This window comes from Maniola jurtina, chromosome 26 (genome assembly GCF_905333055.1).
Source record: "Maniola jurtina chromosome 26, ilManJurt1.1, whole genome shotgun sequence".
In the NCBI taxonomy this organism is placed as follows: Eukaryota; Metazoa; Arthropoda; class Insecta; order Lepidoptera; family Nymphalidae; genus Maniola; species Maniola jurtina.
The window spans coordinates 3,590,483-3,606,800 of record NC_060054.1 but is presented as its reverse complement, the minus strand read 5'-3'; the positions used below and the strand labels follow the sequence as shown (position 1 = coordinate 3,606,800).

The following is a 16,318-nucleotide window of genomic DNA, read 5'->3' as shown; positions in this document are numbered from 1 at the left end:
TCCAAAAACTGCAGTCACCCAAGAAAACGTTGATGCTGTGCGTAAGCTGATTGAGGAAGATCGACATGTGACATACCGCGAAATTCAGGCAACTTTAGACATTGGCATGAGTCAAATACAAATATTCTTGCATGAACAATTAGGTGTAAAAAAGTTGTTTTCCCGATGGATACCGCATTTGCTCTGTGAAGAGCAAAAAGCGGCTCGCGTTACTTGGTGCGTCAGAACTCTCGAAAGATTCCACGCAGGATCCTCAAATGCTGTATACAACATCGTATCAGGTGACGAATCCTGGATATACGCGTAAGAACCCGAAACAAAAAACCAGTCACGAGTTTGGGTGTTCGAAAATGAGTTAAAGCCAACAAAAATTGTTCGTTCACGAAGTGTTGCAAAAAAAATGGTGGCCACGTTTGTCTCCAAAACCGGCCATGTTGCGACTATTCCTCTTGAGGGACAAAGAACGGTTAATGCAGAATGGTATGCCAGCATTTGTTTGCCACAGGTCGTTTCTGAACTCCGTAAAGAGAACTGCAACCGCCGCATCATCCTCCATCACGACAATGCGAGTTCTCACACCACGCACAGAACAAAAGAGTTTTTAGAGCAAGAAAACATATTGATGGCCACAAGAGCCACATTACATTACAGCTTAGCTTAACGTGTAAGGAACTAGGCATAGAGCTGATTGCACTTTATCCTAACACTACCCGCATTACAGATGTTTCCGTTTTTGGCCCTATTAAAAAAGTGTACAGAAAGGCCGTGGCGAAATTTCAGGCGCAAAACATGGGAGAGGTTGTGACCAAATTAAACATTGCAGGAATATTTAAAAACTGTTGTAGAAGAGATAAAGTCTGATAATATAATTAATGGCTTTAAAACATGTTATGTGGGTTGTATCCGTTTGATGAAAACCATTGATTTTACCAAATGTCTCGGTACAAAAAATATTGATGCAGAGCTTAAGAAGAAATCAAACTGATGTCTCTGAAAGACTTTGAAACTATAGTAGATGAAATTATAAGCAAAATGAAGCTTCTGCGATCTGGAGGCACAATAGTAAATGAAAGTTCTCCTTCATTGTACAAAGTTTGGTCTTTTTTCCAAGGCGGTTTTTCCGTGAAAGAATCGACCAATATCCAATATCCAATTAATAATTCTCCTTCAACGAATATAAATTTAAGCAATAATGATGATGTGACCACAGTAAAAATCACAATGACTCCTACAAAAAACTTTGATTTATCTACGCCATCTACATCCAAAGATATACCTCACGCTAGCAAATTAATTAATGAATATTTACCAAAACCCCCAGAAAACAGAAGAAATATCTGAGAATTTTAGAGCTAATATCGAGAGAAGAGAGCTCGAAAAGCAACAAAAAGAGAATGAAAAAATTGAAAGGAAAAGAAAAAGGGATGAGCAAGCAGAAACGCGGAAACAAAATGCAATTGAAAAGACCAATAAGGTAAAGGTGTGGGTAAGTGGTCCAAAAATATAAAAGAAACCTTAAAAAAACATGGAAACTGAACCTGTTACAAATAATGCCCTAGAGAAAAGCACTGAAAATAAAAATGTTTTAAGTGACTCTACCAATAAAATAAAGATATTGTATTATGTATTATTGATAACTTGCAATTCATGCAAACGTCTAGCGTTAAAAAATAAATCATTATTGTGTAGTTCATGCAAGAAATCTTATCATAATCAGTGTATTCCCATTAAACACAGAGAACATATCCCGGATGAAGAAGATATTTAGATTTTATTTGTCATAACTGTTATGTCTTAAATGATGATTCAGAGAATGAGGTCAATATATTTTAATTCGACGTCGTTGTATTTTCTTTTTACATACTTCAATAAGTACAGTGTATGTGAGTTTATGTTTTTTATTTTCTATGGTCAATAACTGTGCCATTTCGTGGCCAATAATTGTAAATATGTGGCCAATTACTGTAAATTTCGCTATTGTGTTGCGATTAAAAAAATATAAGACAGAAAAGTATGCGAATAATTTTTTTTGATAAATACATTATTAAGTTGTCATTAAAAAATATTTTTATTTGTAACTAAAGGTTATTTTTTTTTTGCTTTTTGTTTAATCAGAGTCATAAGGTAGCTTAACTGGCCAATAACTATACCGTTTCCCCTACATTCAATTTGAAAATGTATAATCTAACAAAACATTATAGTTTAGCTATTTCTTACTTTGACATTAATAGTTTTACCAATAAGTTTAAATTGACCGGAGACAGTATGCATCTTCCAAAAAGATGCAAGATGCATATTGCTTCACTTGCATATAATTTAAATGATCCAGTTACAAGTGTTGTAACAAAGTCTCTTGACTCTTATACAAACTGTACTTCTAGGACAAATATTTTTTGTATTGACTCGATACTTCTAGTACTAATATTTCAATTATTGACTCAAGCATAGTTTATGTACTATTAGGAACCCTATTGGTTGTTTAAACTAGATAGTAAGACAACGGAGGAGCTCTGTAAAATAAATACTGTACATCAAAGCATACAGAGCCTCACCGGCAAGGATGGTAAAAATTTTAAATGAAGTAGTGATACAACAGACAAGCAACGTATTATTAATCTTGAACACCAAAATATACAGGGCTTGTCTGGCAAAGAATATGAGATTGAACTTTTTATTAAAAAATTACATGTAACCCACACGTGTAACTGCAAATTCAGCTACTTGTATTGATAACATTTTTGGTGATTGTAAAATTGTTAAAAAATCTATTATCACCAATCTTAGATCTGACCATTGTGGACAATTAATATCTGTTCCCAGCTCTCAACAAAATATAACAAAAGTAATAAAGTATAGGCCAGTCACCACTAAAAAAGTAAGGCAATTCACACACAATATTTTATCTACTTTGCCTACAATTGAACTTACACAGGGTGGTCCGGATGAACTCCATAATGCTTTTTTTGACTGTATAAACTCCCAATTTAATTGTATTTTTAAAGTCATAGAAAAAAGATTGTTTAAAAATCTTAAATTTAGTTAGTGGGCTACTGCTGGCATTCATAACAGTAGGAACAAGCTGTTTGACTTGTATGCAGAAAAGCAATATAATTATACATCAACATTTGTTCAATATGTAAGAAATTATTCAAAATTATTTAGAAATGTTTGCATACAAGCTAAGTCAATTCACATAAAACAGAAAATTATTAATTCCGATAGTAAAATCAAAGCAGCTTGGGATATCATCACAGATGAAACTGGAAAACGTAAAGTGGAAAATAATAAAATGGAACTTATAATTAACATAAGTTCTAGAATTCAGAAACAAGAAGAAAGCAATTCTAGAAGTATCTGACACGATGATGATTAACCGGTTAATATGTTACTAGATCTCATAGAAAAGTCAAATGTAAGTGATTTAAAAATGAATATAATTTACTATATGTATAGCTGGGAGTATCGTAAATAAAATGGTGAGCAAAATATCTTGCGTATACTGTCATTCAATTTTGTTGATTAATAAGAACACTGACCATAAGTACTGCGTAGACATTTTTAACTTTTCAGCTTTTAGCGCCTTTGTGGATCGTGGGGGTCTTAAGTGCGCGTCTCGCTTTGTATTCGAAGTTTTAAAATATTGTGAAAAAGTTTTTACGGTTATGTCGAGTGATTCATTGAAACATTTAAAGAAAAATAAAATGATATCAAACGTTGTACAAGAATGTCACAGCAAATTGTTTAAATATCTCGTAATTTCGCCAAATCGCACAATTTTAAATACATACATATTTCAATGGAAAGGCCTTATTTGGGTGCATCTCCTGATCGTCCGAAAACCATTATTGAAGTCAAGTGTCCATACACAGTAAGGTACAGAGAAGTGACGCCAGAATCTGTGCCATACCTTTGTAATGTACATAAAAAAAACAATATTACAATCAAATTGAGAGGCAGCTGATGATACAGAGAGAAAACTCTGCAATTTAATTGTATAAACATTTAAATCAATACAAGTCCTATTTATAGACAGAGATGATGCTTTTACCAAGAGATGATGCAAAAGCTGGTTTTTTTTTTAATTCAATCATTTTAAAAATGCCTTTTCTTAAAAATTGTTTATTCCAAATATCAACAGTAAACCCGTGATACAGAAAAAGTGGATCAGCTGCTGAATCACGGAGAGAATATGTATATTTTAAACAGCTTCAGTTTTTATCGCCTCTTTTGAATACAAAGCGATCACAAGAAAAGGACACCGGCGAGAAAAATGTTGCTAGTCCATCCAGTCGCTATTCCATCGATTCTCCCATAAACACCACCACCAGCAGTATCTGTACCTACAACATCTACAGCCAAGAAAAATTAACTCCATATAATGATACTGCTCTGATATCCCTTGTTGCTGAAAAAATCGAAACTAATAATAGCCAACCTAAATATGTTGCTTTTTGGTTGGCAGCACGCTAGTCGCGCGCAGACTTATCTTGCACTCACTCTTGATTCCAGTAGCCAGAGGCGTCCTAAGGTGCGAACCTTACAAAATGCTAAAGGACCACTACAAAACTAAAATGAGGGCAATACACCTGGAAATCGCCGCTTCACTCAGCGCGGACTCGGCAGTAATGGCGCTAAGAAGAATGATGGCCAGAAAGGGTTCTCCCACCGAAATTTGGTCTGATAACGGAAGTAACCTAAGAGCAGCAGACAAGGAGCTTCGCCAAGCCCTCGACGAAACAACGGCAGAAGAGGCAGCAAAGAAAACGATCGCCTGGCGCTATATCCCACCTGGTGCGCCTTTCATGGGCGGGGCTTGGGAACGTCTAGTGCGCTCTGTAAAAACAGCGCTGACAGCAACGATCCATGAACGCCATCTACTGAAGAGGTCCTCTCCACCCTACTGGCCGAGGTGGAATATACATGTCTCAGTGAGTCCGGAAGATCCCGAGGCGCTGACACCGAACCATTTCCTGCTGGGAGGACCAGGACGTGTGCCGCTGCCAGGCACATTCTACGAAAAGGATGCTGTTTCAAGATCTACTTGGCGAGCTTCACAGAGATTGGCCGACATATTTTGGACTCGCTTCTCCAAAAGATAACGTCACACTGGCGCCTCAACTGGTCACTATGGTCCTAAGCTTGTAGTGGTGTTGATTTGGTGTGTGTGCTCATTTTAATTTTGTTGTAAAACGTTTTATTTTTGTTTTTGGTTGACTGCAACTAAGGTGTTTGACGTACAAGGATACCTATTGTAAACTTAGTTAAGGGGCATAATTCACTTAAGAGCCATCCTACATAAGCCATTTTTACAAATTTTATTTTTTCAAATTATTTTAAAATTTTTGTTGTTTGCATTAACTGTATATTATTGTTTGACCCTAAATTTTTTTTTATAAACGCTCTCACACATTAGTTGCAATTTCGTTTTTTATTTTTAATTGCTGCTTTGACATGTTGCACTGGTTGATTTAGTTCATCAATCAATCAATCATTCGTCAATCACTCAATCACTTTATGGTAACACTTCACGCTTTAAAGAACAAACAACCAAAACGTTATTTTAGTTAATTCAATTGTAACAGACGGAGATTTTAGTTATTTTTTTTTGTTTTTCTATAGTTCAGTACTTACCAGCGTATTTTTTAAACTGTTGTATTATTTTAAATTAACCAACAATGGCTTACGAGGTCAAATTTATGTCACTTCAAAAAGTAGAACTTGAATATGAAGTCGCTATTCGAGGTGAAACTCCAGGTTCCACTGTTCAAGAGCTGAGGAAACAGATAGCTAAATGCGGTCCATTATACCCTTCTGAGGATATTTTAAGTAGTCCCTTCGAACCTTCGGTAGATCTAGAAGGCGTATTTGATACTCTCGAGAAGGTTGAACAAACACTTTCGTCTTCTTGGGTTCTTCGTGTGAAAGAATATCTGCCGGAACCCCAAAACCGGCGGGAGCCGCACGGACGAGGACCAGCAATCCGAACTGGAGGCAAGATTGAAATATAATATATTTCAAGGATCAACAGTCACTTTGTGCAAACAACGATGGGCGTGGCTCATAGGAAGAAAAATCTAATTTTGGAGTTAAACCGGTAATAAAGTGCCATATTATTAAAGCATTAGACCTGGAAAACACATTTGCATTATTTTGAACATAAAATATGAGCGAAAGAATCACCAAGCTATCGTTTTGTCGAGCAAGGTGCCACGCAAGTTGTGACTTTTCTATCACAGTGACTTCTGATCTAGTGACTTTGAGCATAGTGTATAAGTAAAATATTAGTTTATAGGCACAAATCATATCTAAATATCGTTCTATATTGCAGTAGGTATTATTGTTTAATATTGTCTCCACAGGCCAATACCTAAACTATTGTTATTAGGTATTTCAATGGTTTTTAAGCACGATTAATGATTATTAATCCCTGTATTGTATCACGTTTCAGGCTTATCGTTCGCTTCCCAGTAAGGCCGAGGAAAAAGAACTTATTAAGAGACGGGCAAGTCACAAAGGACGTTTAACAGCATTTTCAAATTATCTAAATACACTGGACAGCAAATAAACCGGGCCATCCGCTACCTTGGAAGTCTGATGACCAGAGACTGCACAGCTGAGAGGCAAGGAAAAGTTTCGTGTAGATACTCTCATTCCCATAATTGACACATTAAATACTCATTTAGAGATGGTCGTTTTTGTAAAAACGTTTTTGAACAACGATGCGAGTATACGATGCCGGCATCCGATGCCAATATATCGAAAAACGGATGCCCGCAACGAATCGAATAATACGATCTGTGCGAACGAGATAGTTGACCACGCAACGGAAAGCGGGCGGCGCATCGGCACTCGGCACTCGGCACGCCTGACGCCACTGCTACATATATATTACATTACTAGATGCGACATCTTTAATGTGGAAAGACTAGGTTTACCTATCTACTCTATCCACCTCATACAACAGCATCTATTACGTAACTTTCACATAATTTTATGACAGCTTATTTTTCAGTATGTAGGTACTGTGTAGGTACCTAAGTAGATCACAAGGGCGATCGATGGGATAGGGAGTGTATAAAATATGACTGAAGTAAGTACTTATCTTTTTCTATCCTCAAGTTATTCTTGCAGGATGGATAAAATTTACCTATTTACTTATTTTTTTAAACTCCACTCGCGCATTGATGTAGGTACTTACTATATTGCGCTCAAGACTCTTCTTGTGAACGCAACATCTATGGTGTAGAAAGAGCACCACTTGTTTAAGTTTGTAGTTTTGATTTTGTCATCTCATTACGCGTGAAGTTCAGATGAGAGTAACTGAAAATGATAACTTCTGTGCCATGCGAACGGATATTCTCCAAAGCCGGGTATATTTTGAATGAACGCAGAACTCGTCTCTCAAGTTCTAAATTAGAAAAATTGGTTTTTCTCAATGTGAACTCCAATTTTGTTAAAAATAAAGACTAATATTAACTACCTTTTGTTTCTTTTTTAACCTTCACACTTTTATCCCAAATAAATATTACAATTATTGCGAAAGTGAGTTTGTTTGTTACGATTTCACGGTCAAATCACTGCATTACGCACAGCGTAGGATACATTGTACATAATAAAATTTGGTACGATCATAGAAGCGTGTAGAAGGACATTGGCAATATTTAGTTTAGGCGTCTCGTAGCTGTTAAAGATATTTAAGAGTAGAAGTAGTTTCGTTTAGTTATAGGCAAAAATGTTATCATTACTGCATCGTTACTAACGATTCGTTACCGAGTACCTATCTCTGGCAGACTTCATCCGGCACCTAATTTTGGCAAATTCCATAGTCGAATCGATGCTAAAAAAAACGATGCCGGCATCGGATGCGGCTTACTTAATAACGATCCGCATCGATGACAAAATTCAACGAAAACGCCCATCTCTATACTCATTTAAAAAAAAAGTTCGACAGCATACCAAGAAATTGATAGTCGATTTAGTTTTCTTCGTCAGTTAACAACAATCGAATCTGGTGAATTGACCAAAAAATGCAAAGAATTTGCAGAATTTTATCATGAAGACATTAATGCAGATGAACTCAAAAAAAAAATATTTTCATTTAAGCCAAATATTTAAAAAACATAGCAAAGCAATCAGCAGATTTAAATATCTTAACCCTACATAACCTAAAAAAAAAAACTGATAATTTAGAAGAAACTTTTCCAAACAAAGAAATTGCTACAAGAATATTCCTTTGAATAACAGTTACCAATTGTAGTGGAGAGCGGTCATTTTCGTAGGGAAAATGCCGAAGTCAACATACACCATGCCCCTACAAAATTTGTGTGCCTATCAACAAGCTTAGCCGCGTTAATTATTACTCTACCATTGTTTATTGTTATTAAACTTCATATTTTTATTAACACCCGGTTCAGCAGAAACGCGTATGGCGGAGCTAGTATTTTTTTATGTTAACCCGGAGTATCAGCTACCACTGTACCAAATTTCATTTAAATCCATATTGAATTCATTCATATTCAATTGCATAGCAAGACCTCTATCTTGACGCCCTTAAAGTAGAAGAAAAACCAAAACTGGAGGACCCACTCAAGATTTTTCGAAGATTGTAATGCTTTATGTGGTATGATAAAAGTAAGTCTATTACAGGTGTTGCTTTGGAGTATGGAATTGATGGAAATACTTTACGAAATTATTTAAGAGACAAGACTAAATTGACTACAATTAGTGAACAAGGAAGCCAATAATTTAAAACAGCTTTGAGGATCGAGGAAGAGAAAGCACTTGTTCAATATGTTCTAATCTGCAGCAAAATGAATTATGGCTTTACCAGACAGGCGGTCACGAAGCTGGCATATGAATATGCAACAATTAATTCGAAAAAGGTTCTAGATTCTTGGACTTGCAACAAATGCGCAGGTAAAGATTGGTTCAGAGGATTCATGACAAGAAACCCTGAACTAAGTTTGAGAACCCCGGAAGCAACCAGTTAATCCAGATCAACCAGTTTTAATAAAAAAAACGTTACTGATTTCTTCGAAAACAAAACGTCTGATTAAATACTCTTTCAACGTGAACTTATCACACTTCACACTAATATTATAAAGGTGAAAGTTTGTGTGTATGTATGTGTGTGTGTGTTTAAGGGACGATCAAAATGGATAAGACTCGACGAGGAAGGTATAAAGACTATGATGAGAGCATTCTGAACATCGCCGTAGGGTCTCATTCAAAACAAAAAATTTCATCATACGATGCCGAAAAACAATTTGGTATAACTCGCCGCACGATTTTAAATAAAGTAAAAAAAACATACGAAAAATATTGGAGGTCCCACTAAACTCAACAGCTGATGAACAAAAAATTGCCAGTTGTGGAGAATATGGATATTACTTTGTGGAGAATATGGATATTACTTTGTGGAGAATATGGATATTCTCTAACTTCCTTGGAATTGAGGACAATAGTGCATGATTATCTAATAATACATTGACTGAGTGTAATTTTTAACAACAAAATGCCAGGACCGTAATGGGTTAGAAACTTGTTAAAACGCCACAGAAATATTTTAACAGTGCGTTCGACAACTAACATTAAAGACTCGCGAGCCAGTAAAACCAGCCAGTAGTACATACATTTTGGCTAACAATCTATATGCATGTGGTCCCTTTTTGTATAAACTCAAAGCCATGAGCTTTTCTCTGTCTGTAAATAATCTTTTACTTTTGTAACAAATCTTCTTCAATCGTTTCTTTGTAAATAATTTGGAGAATTTTCGGAAATTCCTTTGAAATGTAGGATTCTCTGATAGTTTGATAGCTCTTCTCAGTTGTTTCACATTAAAACTGTCTTTCCTTATTTTCTGTTCTCCGTCGGCCATATTTCCCATTTTGATTTATCTTTTCTTGAATAATATTATCTAAAATTAAAAAAAATCTTTCAAGTGGGAGTAGAACTTGCACTCAGTTCTGTACCATTATACAAGATAAAACACTATTTGTATTTTTTTTATTACTTTTTAATATGCATAGCGGCCATTTTGTTATTATTTGCTGCAAGAGTGTGTAATAGAAATACACACTGTGAAAATTTTAACTCTCTACATGTTGTGTGGTTCTAAGACATATCTTGCTAACAGATGGACAGACGGACAGATGGGCGGACAGCAGAGGCTTAGTAATAGGATATGGTATAAAAATCCTTTGGATATGGTACTCTTACAGGACCACTTTGGTATAAATGCAGTCTGTCTGGCAAAGCCAGTAGAATCAAGCTACAGATACACATTATTATGTAAAGAACAATAATTTATCTTAACAAGATAGTATTCCAAAACTAAAACCTGTCTACTCCTCTTAGTAAATGCTGAAATATAGTTAAATTGTTTTTTGTTCCCTTAGTATATTTTAATATTGTACTAATTATATGTATTTTAACTTGGTATTTTCTCTTTCATGACATCCCACTCAATAATATTAATATGATAGCAAAAAAAAATCAGACCATCATTTTTTTGTATGTAACACCTGCCATATTGATTTTGTTCCTAAACAAGTGTAAATTAAAAATTTATAACACCCCTGACAAGTGAAGGTTACAGTAATTAGAAAAGAGCTGACAGCTTTCAAACGGCTGAACCGATTTTCTTGGATTATAGCTAAGAACACTCTCAATCAAGCCACCTTTCAAACAAAAAAACTACTTAAATTAAAATCGGTTCACTAGTTTAGGAGCTATGATGCCACAGACAGATAGACAGATACACACGTCAAACTTATGACACCCCTATTTTTGGGTTGGGGGTTAAAAATGCGGCCTATTGGCTTTTGTACCATAATAACAAGTGGAATGATACCTCATTCATCAAAATCAGCTTATAGATGACAGGCAGATGGAACACAAGTTGGTTTGGATTTGATTGGAGAACATAATATAATCAAAAATATCTCAATAGCTCAACGGTTAAAGCAGTGGACTACCGAAAGGTTCAGGATAGTTTAAAAACAGATCAAACCTCACCCATTGCACTATTATTGCAGGTACCTACCAAACAAGCTTTATCCTTAGTTGGCAGGGAAAGGAGGAAAGGGAAAAGTGATGATTAACATTCTAATAAAATATACTCTTCTATAAAATGAAAGGCAGCCAGCATGGCGCACCGCGGTGTCGTTGATGGATGCAGTTCTGTAGTAATAAATAGGTGGCAAATTATTGAGATTCGACTCGGTTCGGTAAGACGCCAGCCACCTTGTAAAGTAGGTAGATAGCATATTTTATTTCATAGGCCCTAAACATCTAACAATTTTATTGTCTCCCACTGTCTCCCAATCGTGTTCTCTACTAGGCAAAAGAAATGTACTTACATGGCTATTGGCTGACTTAACAATGTAATGTAGGCAGTATTTTGTGAAACTTTCTAAATATATTATTAATTTAAACCCAAGTTTAGGAATAAACAAAACGCAAATTTAACAAAAATTAAAAAATTCCATGTGCAATCCGTTACTTTTGACCATAGACACAAACACAGAGTACTTTTTAGTTTTTACATACGGGAACACAAACAATTCTGTTCCTGACAGATTGTTGGATAAATTCTGGCAAGTACTTACAAATCACAGACTTAGTATATAAAGATACAAATGCGTACATTACTGTTGTTTGTGATGGAGACACTTCATGCTTGTGGCAAACAACATACAGCAAGCATCGGCAAACCAGCAGAAGAGTACTTTTTTTTTATACAGTGTTTGGGGTTTGGACTTTGGCTTGCAGCAGATCAGATTGAACGACAAGCGCTCCCAAGCGTTGGTGCAAGCAGACACGTTTGCCAGTGTTTGTTGTTTGCCACAAGCAAAGTGGCTCCATTAAGTGCATGCTTGCTGTTTGCTGTTTATAGCAAGCATGTGGCGCAGCCATTGTTAACGATGGTCATAGACTACGTAGGTACATATTTCCATCCTATTTCTCTATGTAGAGCGTAGAGCCTCTAGGTTCTTTAATTCCTCCTTCTTGTTGAAAAAGGAACGTGCTTGATTTTTAAGTTTGTAAGTTGTCATTAAGTCAAAGAAGTGTTTCCGCTTGTAGGGATTTCTCCCTATTTTAGGGCGAAGTGACTAATATTAAGTACGGCTTAGGACTATATTTATGTTAACTGAGATTATTTGGATTATCAAATCGATGTTCAAATGGTTAACCTATTTTTGTACCCATAACCAGGTACGAAAAGACTAAATATTAATCAGATTTCGTAGTAATGAAAGGACTAAGCTCTGCATAATAGCGTCTAGGCTCTAGACTCTAGGTACTAATTATTTATATGAGACTTAATATGAAAACTTCTTTTTTATCACAAAATTCAAAATTAATGATCGTGAAATGATATTAAAGTAGAGATGTTGTTTTTTTGAGTCAGGGTAGGCTCAGTCAAGCGCTAGTTTATAAATAAATAAAAACTGGCTAAGTGCGAGTCAGACTCGCACACCGAGGGTTCCGTATTGCAGAAGAAGTAAAGCGGTAAGAAACACTTTTGTTAACGAACTGCAAAACCAACTTTGTTGTTATAATATCAAAAAAACTATGAAAGAGCGTCGGTTTTGTTTTTCCTGTGATACATATAAACCTCTATTGAACATAATTACATATTTTATTTTCACGATTGTTAAACTTCAGAGAAAAGGCGGGGTACGGTATTATTTCAACATTTTGCATGATAAATCAAATACTATGTGCATAAAAATAAATGTAAATCTGTATTAGAATGTCAACAAAGTCTTTTTTTTCTAAGGATTCCCCGTCTGGTTTGATTACTTTTAAAATTGAAAATGCTGATTATTTTTTCATAAAATCATTTTTTTTCTTGTGATGTAACCACAAATTCGCAGTTTTTCAGTTTTTCCCTTTACTTGTGCTTTACGACCCACAGGTTTCTAAACAGACACGACAGACAGAAAAAAAGTGATCCTATAAAGGTATCCTTTGAGGTACGGAACCCTAAAAAAGAAGGGATTTTTTTTGCGAAATCCAATAAAAACTAGGAAAATCCTAAATCGTAAGTGGAAACACCGTTTATTTAAAGTACCAACCTAGAAAAACGAGACCGTGTCCGGTATCAATATTTATATTTCAAATATGGCGGACTAACAAGCACAGCTAACGAGGTCTATTGTTTTTCGTTGTAATTTTCTCTTGGATGAACTACAAGATCTTGATTTAAGTTCTTATGAGTATTGTTACGAGATTACCGCAGTGTTGTGTTATAAGTGTTGGATTGCTGGAGATCTAATTGTTTCTGTTCTGAAATTCCGAGCGACGCCGCGGTATCGGAAGCTAGGTCTTTTCTTTCGATACCGCGGCGTATTTTACCTGTCATGCAACAAAAGTTCCTTTTTGGCTGTTTCCTAGCTTTTTTCTCGCGTCTTCACCGCCAGTTCTTTAATAACTTAATAAGTCTGTGCCGTATTCTCATGGTATTAACTGATGAAGTGACTAACTCCACAAAATGGGGTCCAGCATAACATGACGGACTCCATCAAGACAAGACGATTAGGTTTTGCCCCGTGTCTCGACTCATCCAAGCCTTTTCTGCTGTATAACTTTCGAATTAACCTCAAGATGAAACTTTGTATATGTTTAACAGTTCGCAAACGGTTAAACGAGTCTGCAACTGCATGTTGTTAATATTTAAATGGAATACTTGATTGATGTATCGTTTCTCGCCGTTGCTTACTGTCCTCGACTAGCCTGAAGACTTATTAAGTAATTGCATAGTATGACCTACAAAATAAAGTTTTTACAAGTTCTCACTTTAACACTTGCCATACAGTACAAGTTTATCGTCCAGCAAACGAGCAGTTTACGTCTTGATTGTGCTGTCTTGCATAATGTAATACTAACCAGATTTCTCACTATTCTTGGTTTGAGATACCTAGGTTTTCTTTTTGTCTATGTTGTGTCTTTTGAGTGTCTTCTAGTTTTGGGTATATTCCCATCTTAAAGTTCTGACTACATGCTTTGTCTTGCCTGAGAGCTTAACTGCACAAGCCAATTTGCGCAGTTTATTCCTGGCGTAATATGTGGACGGCAAAAAGGTATCCCGTGCAGTTCTAAAAGCTGCTAAAGATTGGACTGTGCATTTCTTAGTCTTGCCTGTGCAGCTGGAGTTTGTAGCCGAAGTGTTAAAAATTTTTGCCTGTTTTGCTTAAAGAAAATTAAATAAATAAATAATGTTTATTTCCCAAAAACTTATACACAGGTATAATTTTGGACCCCAAACTCCCAAAAAAGGGAAAACTGTGTCATGAGAGTTAGTGCCTTCCCTGCACAATGAAATAATTAATATCAATTACTTTTGTTTCTGATTATTCTCTATGAAAATGCCTCTTCAATTCCAGAGGAAGCAAATTCTTCAAGAAGTTATATGCAATTGGTCTAAAGTCCACTTGTTATTGGTTTTTGAATTGTAGCTATTATGGTATACTAGCTGATACCCGCGACTCCGTTCGCGTGGATGTAGGTTTTTTATAATTCCCGTGGGAACTCTTTGATTTTCCGGGATAAAAAGTAGCCTATGTGCTAATCCAGGATATTATCTATCTCCATTCCAAATTTCAGCCAAATCCGTTCAGTAGTTTTTGCGTGAAGGAGTAACAAACATACACACACACACACACACACACACACACACACATACAACTTTTCGCCTTTATAATATTAGTGTGATAAGCTAGTCTGAGCCTGAGATCTATAAAGTGCACTTTGGCTGTACTCTGAGGCACTTAAAACGAGACAGTGCTATATGGCTGACATAATCTGTCTCGTTTTAACTGAAGCTTATATCTGAGCAAAGTCAAAGTGCTTATGCCCTATAGATCTCTGACTCTATTGAAAAGCCATTTGGTTGTCAGACCTTTTGAGAGTGGAAGAAAATTATTGTCTACTGATTGTTTGGTCGCATCACGTTGTCTGTGAGGCTAGTTTCTTTGAATAGCCTGAGAGTGATTTGATACATGTTAATTTATGATAGTGACTACAAATAAAGACTTTTGAACCTTTGGAGGTAAAACTACGAATCAAATTAAAAAAAAAATTATGTTTCTAGCACCTTCTGAGTGTGCCTTGAATGTGAGAAAATTATCTATTGTCTGTCACTATTGTAGTATTACTTGGTGAGGCTAGTTGTTTGAATAGCTTGAGAGTCAAGATTTAATACTGTTTCTTCTGCATAATATTGTCATCTGTTGGCACCAATGGATGTATTTATTGCTTATGTCACACATAACTCATAAAAATATGGTATTTTTCAATCAAACAAAAACTTAATAAAAATAGTATAAATTAAGATGGTTTGTTTCATTTTAATTTATGCTAGTGACTATAAGTAAAGGTTTTTTTATGTTTTTAAGTTAAAACTCCAATTAAAATTTAAAAAAAAATGTGTACTGTAATAATGTGACAAAATTATCTATTAACCTTTCGCTCACATATTGTCAGTGAGGCTAGTTGTTTGAATAGTCTGAGAGTCAAGATTTAATACTATGTCTCCTGCATAAAATTATCATGTTGTTTCCTATGGATGTATTTATTGCTTATGTCACACATAACTCTTAAAAATATGGTATTTTTCAATCGAACCAAAACTTAATTTCATTTTTATTTATGCTAGTGAAATAAGTAATGGTTTTTTATGCCTTTTAGTTAAAACTCCAATTATAAAAAAAAAAATCTTAGCACCTTGAAACAATGTGACAAAATTATCTATTGATAATTTTGTTAGTGACGCTAGTTGTTTGAATAGTCTAAGAGTAAAGATTCAATACAGTTGTCTACTGCATTATTATGTCTATGGTTATTTATTATTTTTTAATCAAATTTTAAGAGGTTTGGTCCCTCAGTGATCAGGTCACCCCTGTAGAATTAAACCATATACAAAATCATCTTAAAAATATCTTAATTTTCTACGCCTTTGCCCTCTTTATAGTTGCTTTTGTTTAATATTTTTGCTTACTCGGATGCTGGAAAGGCAAGATTGCTGTTCCATATTCGTGTGTTTAGGAGATGTACAAAATCCGACATTTCAGCTTCATTTTGAATCTATTCAGCCTTTATAGCACATCCTCCACTATGTCGCACTCTGCACAGTTAGGAGATGGGGCCTTGCAAATCAACGTTTGGAAACTGTTTAGCGGAATGCGTCTGGATCGAAGCCTATGTCTTATTACCACCTCGGTCCTCGTCATTCAGAAACCATGGTTAACGATACAAAGTTGGTTGTATGGTTGTATACCAAATACCTTTCGACACTGATCGTTCGTCGAAGTAT

At 35.4% G+C, this 16,318-nt stretch overlaps 1 long non-coding RNA gene across 1 annotated transcript; it reads right to left on the bottom strand.

The window, feature by feature from the left end:
- Positions 1-624: 624 nt before the first annotated feature.
- On the bottom strand, positions 625-12,954 carry LOC123878733. The gene is made up of 3 exons (XR_006798859.1): positions 12,942-12,954; positions 3,537-3,544; positions 625-1,337 (listed from the first exon to the last, which is right to left on the bottom strand). It is a non-coding gene; the product is annotated as an uncharacterized LOC123878733 (long non-coding RNA).
- Between the last annotated feature and the right edge of the window lie 3,364 nt (positions 12,955-16,318).